Below are 12,090 nucleotides of genomic sequence, written 5' to 3'. Positions count from 1 at the left end.
TGATACAGGTTGGTTTGTTTAGGGATCAGTATATAAGTTTAAGGACCAATACAATAGTTTAGCAAAAGAAATTAATGAGTGCTAATTCTAAAACTTTCAACTTTGCTTGGTGTGTGAACAGCCTTGTTTTCTTCCAACTCTGCTTCACAAGAAGCACTGGAGTCATAACAGACTACTTACCTTTGCATTTCACCAGTTACAAGGATGTTTTCTCAGATTTCTACATATATTTTTTTGGAAGTTGTTCAATATGGCACGAAATGGAAATTTGCCAAACGGGGGAAAAACAGCTAAAGGTCAGCCAAAAGTCTAAGAGATGAGACCCATGGTGGAAAAATGGGGATAAAGTGGGCACAGGACCACCCTACATGCAATTGCCCATGCCCAGATGGATGTTAGCACATACTAATGAGTTCCTGGAGAAGAATGAATATGTATGCCAATGTACTGCAGACATATGTCTTAGCTGTTTAAATGTAGAACCTGAACTCTGAGAGAATGTTCCTGTTTGTCAAGTCTTCTGGTACATACTGTGAGGAATAAAGGAACGCTGCTTTCTAACACGACATTGCAGTTAGAGACTTTTCTTCCCAGATTTCAGATGAAAACAAAAAAGGAGTTATTTCAGAGAAGAGAATTAGTTTCAAATTAGACAAATTAAAGCTTAAATGAGAAAAGGAAAAAAAAAAGAAAGCACTTCTAATAGGCTCCTTTAATGAAAAGGACTGTCAAATTAGCCAGGATGAAAGATTCTACAAAAAAGATTTAGTACAATCTATTCATATTGCTTCTGCTGAACAGATGGACCACTGCATTAAATAGATGATACCTAGAAAATCTTTTTTACGTCTTTTCAAGAAAAGGTCACCAGAAATTATGCAGATAAACAGCCTCTACAGTTTGTTGAACTGATTCTGCATATGAAGGGAAGTGCTCATTTATACCTTTATTCCTGGGGATCAAGATGACTTGCAGTGTCATGAGGCTCAGACAAAGCTACAGAAGACACAGAGTCTTCATTCCCTTTCTTGAAAACAGTTTAGAGCTGACATAAAATCCTAATGAAAGACTACCTCTTTTTGCTCCCGGGCTTAGAAACAGTCTTCCTCTCTAAACATACTTGAGATCTGTTTTCACTTTTCTCATTCTTGAACCAATAATAGCTTTCAGCTTAGACAGGTATTCCCTTGTTTGCTACCGTCCCCCACTGGGAAGGAAGACAGAGAAATATGTGCATATAGGTTAGTTTGAGCACAACCATGCTTCCTTTGCCTTTAGCCACATTAAACAAACCAAGTTTCCTCTAGAAGTTTCCCTTCATCAATACAACAGATGCATTCTCTAACCATATTAAATGCTCATTTTTCTTCAGAGCTGTCACAACAAACTCTGCACCAAAAAAGAGTACACTACCCCAGTGCAGTGGCTGGATGGGAAAAATCACCTCTCACAGCAGTCAGAGACAGCTTAAGATTGTTTCTAGCCTCCTAGCTCAATTGGCAGAACTGGCAGAAAAAAAAAGTAAATAATTAATTCTACCCAGAAATCATGATACCCCATAAATAGGTGAGTATTTACTACCACTACATTTCAAACCAGATGCTTCAAGTTCCCTTACAAAAAAAGAGCTACAAATTAATATGAAATTAGTACACATTCAAACAAGGAGTTTAATACCACATAGACAGTCAGCCTCAGCGTATTTGTAGTATGACTTTGCAATCTGTGACCAGTTCTATTAATTAGATTTCACATCTCCACAGAACTGACTTCCAAAAATAAAGTTTAAGAATTCATACTGGAAAGTACAACAAGCAAACTAATAGATTTTTCAGTTCAGATGGCTTTTCTTTTTCTTTCAGCTACTAGTAGGTCAAGTAAACTAACACTAAATTACTTGTAATGGAATTTTCTTTATTGCTCTTGTGAACTACATAGTCTTTCACCATTTGGTTTAAAACCAAGTTAAATGTCTTAGATATAAAGGGAAAGGAAGTGCCCTGTGACAGTACAACTGTGGTTAATCTGCTCTGATCATTCTAATACCAATCTTAAAGCATCCTCTGCTTCAAGAATTTAAGCAGCAGACAAATAAACAGTGTTAGAAACTCATTAATGCACAACAATTTTCTTTCAGTATTACTACTTTTACAAACCATAATGACCGTATTTATACTGTAATGTTCTTGTGACATTTATCTGTGAGAAAGTTGTTACTATACCTTAGAATCTGGGAGAACATTCTGCATACATAGCAATTGTAAAATTTACACAGAATTGATTTCTAGATTGATTTACATTTTGTTTCTACAGATGAAGACTACAGGAGTTACCATTAAGAGTACTTGCTCTTTTTATTTTTTTGAGTTTCAGTAGTCTCCTATTAGCAAGCAGATTGATTTCTAATTCAATAAATCAGGAATTCTACCTAACTAATGCTTAAACCATAAATATTTCACCAGTGCAATTTATTTCCATATTCCGAAACTGAAAACTACAAGTTTTGAAAACCCCCAACAGAAGAACCTTCACTGCCTAAGTTTACAAGCTCCCCACTATAGTGAGAACAGCTACAAGCTTCACACAGCATGCTCTGCGCATGCAAGTGAAACAGCCATTCTATATCTGAAGTCATTTATTACCAAAAAAGTGACCTAAGAGGTATAACAGCACAGAATTACATTGTATAAAATGAAGAGTATCAGTCTAACTTTAGGTACTCGCCCCAAATGGAACAGATCTTTCAATACACATTTTTAAAAAACAAATGGGCCTAGTCAACATAATACCTTTCTCTGACTAGTTTTAGGTAACTCAGTCTGCATAAAAACAGTAGGTATTTAGACTCTGTTGCACAGAACTTCCCCTACATCTTTGCATTTGTTTCTTTTGGGATAACCAATTCCCTACATCATCTTCCTGAAAAGTCCAAGCGATTTTTTTTCCTTCTCCACACTTCAGCACGCAACTACTGAAAACTGTAAAGAAATCCAGTTAAGCACAAGATATAAAAGATAAATCAAGATAATGATACTGCTCCTTTACAGTGCTTAAAGTCTACTTTCACTAAACTTTTAATGACGGAATCACAGCTTTTGGAGAAACTTGTGATTAGAGAAACATAGAAAGTAAGCTAGCACATGAAAACAGTCATTCAAAAAAAAAAAAAAAGTCTGCAAAAGATAAGTAAACACCTTCAGTTCTTAAGAAAGGAAGAACTGAGGATTTCCTGTGAAACTAGTAATGATTCTTTCACTCAAACTGCAACTTAAAGCTAGCAAAAGCTTCCCAGAATAGAAGAGAAGCCATTTCTTGATCCGCTGCAAAGAAAGTCTAGCATTTTGATATAGTACATTTTGCCTCTTTGTAAAGAATATCAGGTCAGGCAAAAACAGAATTCAGAAGCCAGCACTCGCTTATGAATAGAACAGTGTGGGAGGATGTTCAAAGGACACAAAAATAGATAAAAAGGGAAAAAGGGAGGGCAATCATTAAAAAAAAAAAGAAAAACCACAGTAATACCATCCACCAAAGATTAAGTTAATTCTCTAGTGTTCCTGTAATAAGAAAAGGGAGCAATAGCACACAACTTCCTGTTCCCACATCTCCTTCCTTTCCTACCCACCACTCAGTTACTTTGCCTATCTTCCCACAAGAACCCTTCTCATACTCTGAAATTTTTTATGCTTCTTGATACTCTCTAGCATTAAAAAAAAAAAGTTTTTTAAGTAAAAAAGAAACAAAACATTTTGGATGACTAGTACTGAAACAGAAAAACTGCACTACCTATAAAAACCTTATACTGGCTTATTGTAGTAAGCCAGTTTCACAGGCAACGACATTCAATTCAAACACCTGCTTTAAAACAGACTTTCATTTCATTAGTAGTTGTTGTAACATTGCTTAGTAAGAATTCCCTTGGACTTTTAACTGATAAAGATGGAGTCTTTACCAAGATCAAGAAGAAACAAAACCACACTACAACAAACACTCGATGAAAGTTATTTGAAATCAATGGTTTTATTTAACTGTAACTGACAAAGAGTATACCACCTTTCCCACTTCCTTTCTTTTTGCAATAACTAGGAGTAAACAACCTCATAACATTGGATTATATTAATTAATTTTTAATGAAGAGGTCTATCAAGACATACTGGGCGCACATAAAATTTAGCAAACTAGACATAAGACATTATAGATTTACTTCTCCAAACACAGGCATTCCACTATGTGAAGTGAATACACATTGAGCAGACTCTAAAATCTGAACTGGCCATCTTTAAATAGGACAAATCATACAGACTTGAACAGCAACTCTCACAGGAGCAAGTGCCTGCTTTTACTGAGGTGTTCAAGGGCCTCAATATAAAATGATACATTAGCCAACTGGAGACAGGTACGATCAGTTGTTTGACAGAATAAGACATAATGAGAGCACAAGTTTTCCTTAATTTGGAGACTGCGGTTTGACTGCTGTGGGTTAGTGGAAATACTCCACTAACCATGCAGCAGTCATGCGGAAAGCACATTCAACACATTAAACAGGCCAGCAAATACAACATAAAACTACTGGACTAAGTTTGAGAATTAAAAATGTAGCAGCATGTGTAGATTCAAATACTGAAACCTGTTAATGTTACTTCATCTTCAGTTGCTCTCTTACTGAGAACTGACTTGCAGAAAGAACACGGACAGAAAGAACAAAACAGGAACACTGCCTTTTATAGTCACCCAAAAAATCAGCAAAAACGCGAATTAACACTCTCTGAGGATTGTCAATCTTCTGTAAGGCACCAGCAGACTCATAATTTTTACACAGAACAATGAAGTAGGTATGACAGCTATGTTAAATGTCAATAGCAACACTGTATCCTAAGCAAGGAAAACTACCTCGATGTCAAGCAGTTTATGTCTGAATGCTTACGGAGGGCAAGAAGCTAAAGGAACTCTTTAAAATAGTGATAAAGTTGCACAGAATGCAATCACTTCTGCCCAAATGCTTTGCAGAGTTCCAGATATTTTACTTACCCTACATACAGTCAACAAGTTCAGCTCTGATCCACATCTTTTTTGCTCTCTGGCCACAGTTAGCTGTTCAAACTCTTCCATTCCCCCCCCTCTAACGACTTACTATCTTAGACAGAAAACTTATATCTCACTCAGAATTAGGAGGCAATTTCTTTCAGAAACACAAACGTTTGTTTTGTCTCAAAATAAAAGTATTACAATGCTGCATTAGGATGTAGGCACAAGACAAAAACCAAACATACTATCCTGACAAGCTTAAAATTTAAGCAGTGGGCTGAAAGATACAGAACGAAGGGCTCATGACACTGAGCAGTGTATGCTGTCAGACGGCTTGCTCTCCACTTTGAAGGTTGAATCTTTGTAGGTTTATTAAGTAATAAATGCTTAAATAGAGGGGGGAGAAAGGGATGTAAACACAGACCATGAAAAGCTATTTTGTAAGTAATGTAGATATAAGATGGTAGTAGAAGGATTTCTGAAGGCAATGTTAATTACGACAATATCGTTCTTAATTCAATTTAAAAAAGCAGCTGAAGGTTTAAAATCAGCAGCATATTCATCCAAGAAATAATACAGCATGAACAATCCCCAATACCATGCTTCACAGAAGCTGCTGTGGAAGAAGAAAAACCAAAGTGCTGCAGAGCTGCCCAGATGATGGCAATCACTGTCTCTCCCAGGCAGATGTTTTCAGCCCACCGCTCAAAAAACACAGCCAATAAGAAAGGCCGTACTCTTTGCTGTTTCTCAGTCCCATGTATTATCAAGTGCTTAAATTTGAATTATGGAACAACGGGACTGTGTGATGAAGAGCAAATTTACAAAACCTCTAACATAACACCTGATCTTACACTGACAAACACTTTTATGTGCAACTGCTTGGAAAGTCAGAGCTCACAACACAGATGCTATTCTCTTCAGGTAAGTAACTTTGCAATGTTTTCACAGGGTCATCTACTTGATATTAATAGAGGATAAACCAAAAAGGCACGCTAATATTAACATGAGAACTTTACATTTCATATGACAAATCCATCAGTCCCATAGATATTTCTCACTTTTTTTTTTTTTTTTTTTTTTAAGATTAGAGATAAATAACCTTATAAGGGAAGCAATGGAACAGCTGTCACTCTCACCAAAGTGCAAAAAGAAATGGCCTTTTCAGACCAGTCCCTGATAGGTATCTGTGAGAAGTCGGAATCCCAGAAAATAAACTACTATGGAAAAAAAAAGGAAAAAAAAAAAAAAAAAACAACTAAAAACCACAAACCACAACAGAAGAGGCAAGACATCCAGCCTGCACTGTTGCCATTTGTGCCACATTGTTCACAATGTGTCATTAACAACATGCCTGATGCCCATATTCCAAAAAAATTTCAAATAAAAATGCTAGAGAGATCTCATCTAATCCTACCTAGGAAAAAGAAACATACTACAGTACTCAGCAAGCTACTCTCCTTAGAGTTCTGAGATAAGTACATGACTCTGAAAGCTTAATCCTGGAAGCACAGTGAAGACAATCAGTTTTTTTTTCTTTTAATAGTCACCTATAATAAAAATTAAAAAAAAAAAAACCACTGTAACAATGGCATTTTTTAAATATACATCTTTTCACACAGCACATTTCCTATAAGCACTGGTGTTGCAAATAGCTCCTTTTAATAGCATTCCAAAATTCCAGTTTACAGAGATCATTTCCCTAAGAAAAGCACACTTCCCTGTTGTGTCCAATTTGCTTAAAGAATGTATCAAGCTCAATTCTAACACAGACCAATGAGACTGAAAAGCACAGGAAAAGAGTCTTAGAAGAATAGAGAGAAAGTCAGCATTTAGAATAAAGATAGATTACTCAGCGATGTAAGATTCTGACATGCATGCTATCCCATAAACTTATAGTTCAGTGATCTCATTCAGCATCAGAATATCACAAAAAGAAAAGTTTAAAACCATGGGTAAATATAAATTCTAAGCTGGTAAACATCTAGGTAATTACAATATTTTCTTCAAAATGAATAGAGTCCAGAGAGCTTGCAGGACTGGTAATGACAGGCAGAGTCATACCAGACAGTATGACAATGCACAAGGGTTTTCATTAAATATTTAAGGCTGATACTTATTCCTGTCATTGCCATCAGTCTGTTAAGATCAAAGAAAGGAAACACCAGACTATATTTATATGTGTAACTATGTCATCAGACTCTATTCTTGTTTTACTCTTCAACATTTGCAGCGGAAAAATCTATGCCTTTGTCACATATTCTACAGCTGCGCACATCTTCACTCAATATGTAGAGAATAACTAAATTCCCTGAACTGCCTTGGGCTCTTATTTCATGACATAACCAAACTGATCTAAATTAAAAAGTCACTGCTCTCAAAGGAGCAACACTCTCAACAAGCTAAGAACAATGCTCCTCTCATCCCCTCCAGGAGCAGGGAAAAGCAAGTTTCCATTTGTTCAGCAAGTTGACCCTTCCCATAAAAGCCAATAGTAGCCACAAAAATACAAGTCCAAGCAGTGAAGATGACAACTCTTCAAACTGCACAGCGGCCTAAGAAAAGCACACCTTCAGTTCCCACGTTAATAAATTACTGCTTTTTAGTATTTCAGAAAGTTCCTTTCAAGAACTGAAGTTTCAGGTTTCAAACATCCAAGTACTTAACATTCGCAGAATAGTCAAACAAGCTTTCCAGTGCTGTCAGTGAAAAAAGATTCATTGGCTTTCAATGTCAGTGAATGTTCTGTGGCCATAAATTTCTTATTAAATATTAAAGAAAAACACTTAGATCAGATGTCTCCAAATTAGGGCACGTGCAAGAGAATCCACTGGGTAACGAGAAGAAAGCATTTTTACACTGTTAGAAAAAATTAAAAGAAATAATTAAAATAAATAAACTATCCTTTTAGTTTATCCTTTCATTCCTTAATTTCTATTTTGTGTATGTTTTATAACATACAAATAAGTACAGTAACACATGCATACAATTTATAAATATACATATATGGGGTAAGTGTGCTCAGCATATAATGCTGATGGATTGCATGGATTCTGATGGATTAGGAATTGGGTGACTGGACACAGCCAAATGGTTGTGATCAATGGTTCTGTGTCAGGGTGGAGGCTGGTCACAAGTGGTGTCCCTCAGAGGTCTGTCTTGGGACCGGTGCTCTTCAACATCCTCATCAATGACACAGACGATAGCATCGAGTGCACCCTCAGCAAGTTGGTGGATGACACCAAGCTGAGCAGTGCAGTCGATACATTGGGAGGAAGGGAAGCCATGCAGAGGGACCTGGAGAGGCTGGAGAAGTGGGCCCATGAAAACCTAATGAGGTTCAACAAGGCCAAGTGCAGGGTGTTGCACTTGGGTTGGGGCAATCCCAGGTATTTATACAAACTGGGGGAAGATCTCCTTGGGAGCGGCCCTACGGAGAGGGACTTCGGGGTCCTGGTGGATGAGAAGCTGGACATGAGCCAGCAGCGTGTGTTTGCAGCCCGGAAGGCCAACTGTGTCCTGGGCTGCATTAAAAAAGGGGTGGCCAGCAGGGAGAAGGTGGTGATTGTTCCCCTCTACTCGGCTCTTGTGAGACTCCATCTGGAGTACTGCATCCAGGCCTGGGGCCCCCAGTACAGAAAGGACATGGAGCTCTTCGAGCAGGTCCACAGGAGGGCTACAAAGATAAGATCAGAGGGCTGGAATGCCTCTCCTATGAGGAAAGGTTGAGGGAATTGGACTTGTTTAGCCTGGAGAAGAGAAGGCTCTGAGGAGACCTCACTGCAGCCTTCCAGTACTTGAAGGGAGAGTATAAACAGGAAGGGGAATGGCTGTTTACAAGGGTGGATAGTGACAAGGGGGAATGGTCTTAAACTGAGATGGAGGAGGTTTAGCTTAGATATTAGGAGGAAGTCTTTCACTCAGAGGGTGGTGATGCACTGGAACAGGTTGCCCAAGGAGGTTGTGGATGCCCCATCCCTGGGAGCATTCAAGGCCAGGCTGAATGTGGCTCTGGGCAGCCTGATCTAGTGGTTGGCAACCCTGCACATAGCAGGAGGGTTGAAACTAGATGATCATTGTGGTCCTATTCAACCCAGGCCATTTTATGATTCTATGTAATGAAATAAGTTCATCATTGATTAGTGGTCTTTGTATCTACCATCTAAATTCACTCTACAAGCCAACAAGTTAAGCAGTCTAGGACTTTCTGACTCAAAGACACCATAGAATCACAGAATCGCTAAGGTTGGAAAAGACCCACAGGATCATCCAACCCAACCATTCGTTCGCCCTTCACCAATGGTTCTCGCTAAACCATGTCCCTCAACACAACATCCAAACACTCTTTGAACACGACCAGGGTCGGTGACTCCACCACCTCTCTGGGCAGCCCATTCCAGTGCCTGACCACCCTTTCAGAGTAGTAGTATTTCCTAACATCCAGCCTGAATCTTCCCTGGCGCAGCTTGAAGCCATTCCCTCTAGTCCTATCACTAGTCACACGAGAGAAGAGGCTGACCCCCAGCTCACTACAACCTCCTTTCAGGTAGTTATAGAGAGCAATATGGTCTCCCCTGAGCCTCCTCTTCTCTAGACTGAACAATCCCAGCTCCTTCAGCTGCTCCTCATAAGGCCTGTGCTCCAGACCCCTCACCAGCTTTGTTGCCCTCCTCTGGACACGCTCCAGGGCCTCGATGTCTTTCTTACAGTGAGGGGCCCAAAACTGGACACAGTACTTGAGGTGCGGCCTCACCAGTGCTGAGTACAGGGGGACAATTACTTCCCTATTCCTGCTGGCCGCACTATTTCTGATACAAGCCACCTGGGCACACTGCTGGCTCACGTTCAGTCTAGTGTCAATCAACACCCCCAGGTCCATTTCCTCTACACAGTCTCCCAGCCACTCTGCCCCAAGCCTGTACTGTTGCCTGGGGTTATTGCGGCCGAAGTGCAGGACACGGCATTTGGTCTTGTTGAATCCCATCCCATTGGCTTCAGCCCAGCTATCCAGCCTATCCAGATCCCTCTGTAGGGCCTCGCTACCCTCAGGCAGATCAACGCTTCCAGCCAGCTTGGTGTCATCTGCAAACTTACTGAGGGTGCACTCAATGCTCTCATCCAGGTCATCAATAAAGATATTAAACAGGACAGGCCCCAGCACCGACCCCTGGGGAACACCACTCGTGATCGGTCATTTTCTAACCATAATATCTATATGGTTTCCAACCCCAGAACCAATCCATACTTTCAGATAGATTTCCCCTATTGTTAGGTCCTAATTGAAAGTAGATGAAAAGGAACTTTAAACATTATCACTACACTTGAAAAAACACACAATGCTCAATGTAAGTTCATAAGCCTGGAAGTATTTAAAAGGGCCTTTTGTTCTTGAAAGCCTCAGAATAGTTTCACAAGTCTCATCTCCTCATCCTCACACAAAGCCTTCCATATATATTTGAGATAGTACTAAGCTTTAACAAGGACATCAGCCTGAAGGCTTTTCCACTTCACAAAATTTAATTAGTTCAACCTGGCCAAAAAGTAGTTTTGTTCTAAAGAAATACATCTGCCTAGTAACATTTTCTAGGATGCTAAGATTTTAGTTTATTTCATACCAGTTAAACATATGACTTCACCCTTAAAAAAAAAAACATACTTGCAATAAATACGGTTAACAATGCAATAGAGTCTCAAAAAAAAAAAGCTCAACACATATCTCTGTCATACAGATGGGACTGTAATTTTTTTGTAGTCTAAAATCAAGTCTGGCAAAATCACAGTTGAAATAAACCACTACATATTGGAACTGAATGCAGTAAGAAATTTTTCCATGATCTATAGGTTTGCTAAATCTTTCCTGCAACAAGTAAATTCTTCTACCCTCCTGCCTTACTTTCTGTCAGCTACACACTGTTCAGCATTCCAATACAAGTCCAAACTTGTCAGGTAACGAACGCAGCCCCTGTGAACAGACCATAAAAGAAACTGCCTTCTGGACAAAAGGACATATATTGCAAAGCATTCTACAAGCCTGTCCTCATGTACCTATTTTCCCAGAAAAGACCACCAATTACGTTTTGTTGACAACTACAGCTAGAGATTTAACAACCAGCAAAAGCTAGCAGACTGCATACTTCATCTACACTACACAGCATAAATCAAAGGGACCACAGGCCACATGACGAAGTTCACATGGCACAGGTACTGGGTTGATACTCCCTGATGCAATATACATGGAAGTTAAAATACAGCATCAGCACCCCGCCCAGGAACTAATTAATAGACAGGCAGAGCACAACACAGAGTGATGAAATCTCAGCATAACTTCAAGCAAGATTTTAAGGCTATGACTGTTGTTTGACACTGCTCTATACCAGCTTCCTAAAATTGGATTTTTACTTTTCTCTGTAACCTGAGATGAACTCAGAAAATTATCTGGAATTAGAGATATTTGTAGACAGGCATAGATCTTACTGAGGCAGAATTTTAAAATATCCAGCATCAAAATTTCAAGTCAATATCACAACTGCTTTGTAATGCTGCACCAAATTAAACTGACATGCAGCATTTTTTGTTAACAATCTTACCAAAGCTAATTTAAAGCAAAGCATTCAATACTAATTACATCCAGTTTCAAACGACACTGCTAAAGCAGCAAATTCCAACCAAAAGCCATTGCAATTCCCGTTCTCAGGGTCACAAAACAGTTAAACTCTCATCAAACAAACTTTGTGGACTTCTGGATTGCATAATTAGTCATCACAGACAGTTCTGCTTTATAAAAAAAACCTGTGCTTTGTTGTACGTTTTCTTAATGCTCATATTCTCTTTTATATAGAATGTGTAACATATGCACATAAAGGACACGAAGCACGTTTGCACTGACAGTCCCAGGAGCAGCCCCTATGTTACACTCGCGAGCCAGCTACCGCCAAAGTAAAAAATGAGAAAGAAAAGAACGTTGGTTCCGATTCTCATCTCGGGGAATGTGTGGTGCAGTCTGAGCAGACGGATCTCGGGTTTTCCCTACAATGCTCTGCCAGCAGCGAGCAGCTGCACAGCTCC

At 39.1% G+C, this 12,090-nt stretch overlaps 1 protein-coding gene across 2 annotated transcripts in view; it reads right to left on the bottom strand.

Annotated features, from left to right (window-relative positions):
* Positions 1-12,090, bottom strand: part of RIC1 (RIC1 homolog, RAB6A GEF complex partner 1) — a 52,516-nt gene that overhangs the window by 39,713 nt on the left and 713 nt on the right. The gene's annotated exons all lie outside the window — the stretch shown is intronic.

This window comes from Gallus gallus, chromosome Z (assembly GCF_016699485.2).
Source record: "Gallus gallus isolate bGalGal1 chromosome Z, bGalGal1.mat.broiler.GRCg7b, whole genome shotgun sequence".
Classification (NCBI taxonomy): Eukaryota; Metazoa; Chordata; class Aves; order Galliformes; family Phasianidae; genus Gallus; species Gallus gallus.
Note: the sequence above shows the minus strand (reverse complement) of the source record. Positions and strands in the feature narration are given on the sequence as shown.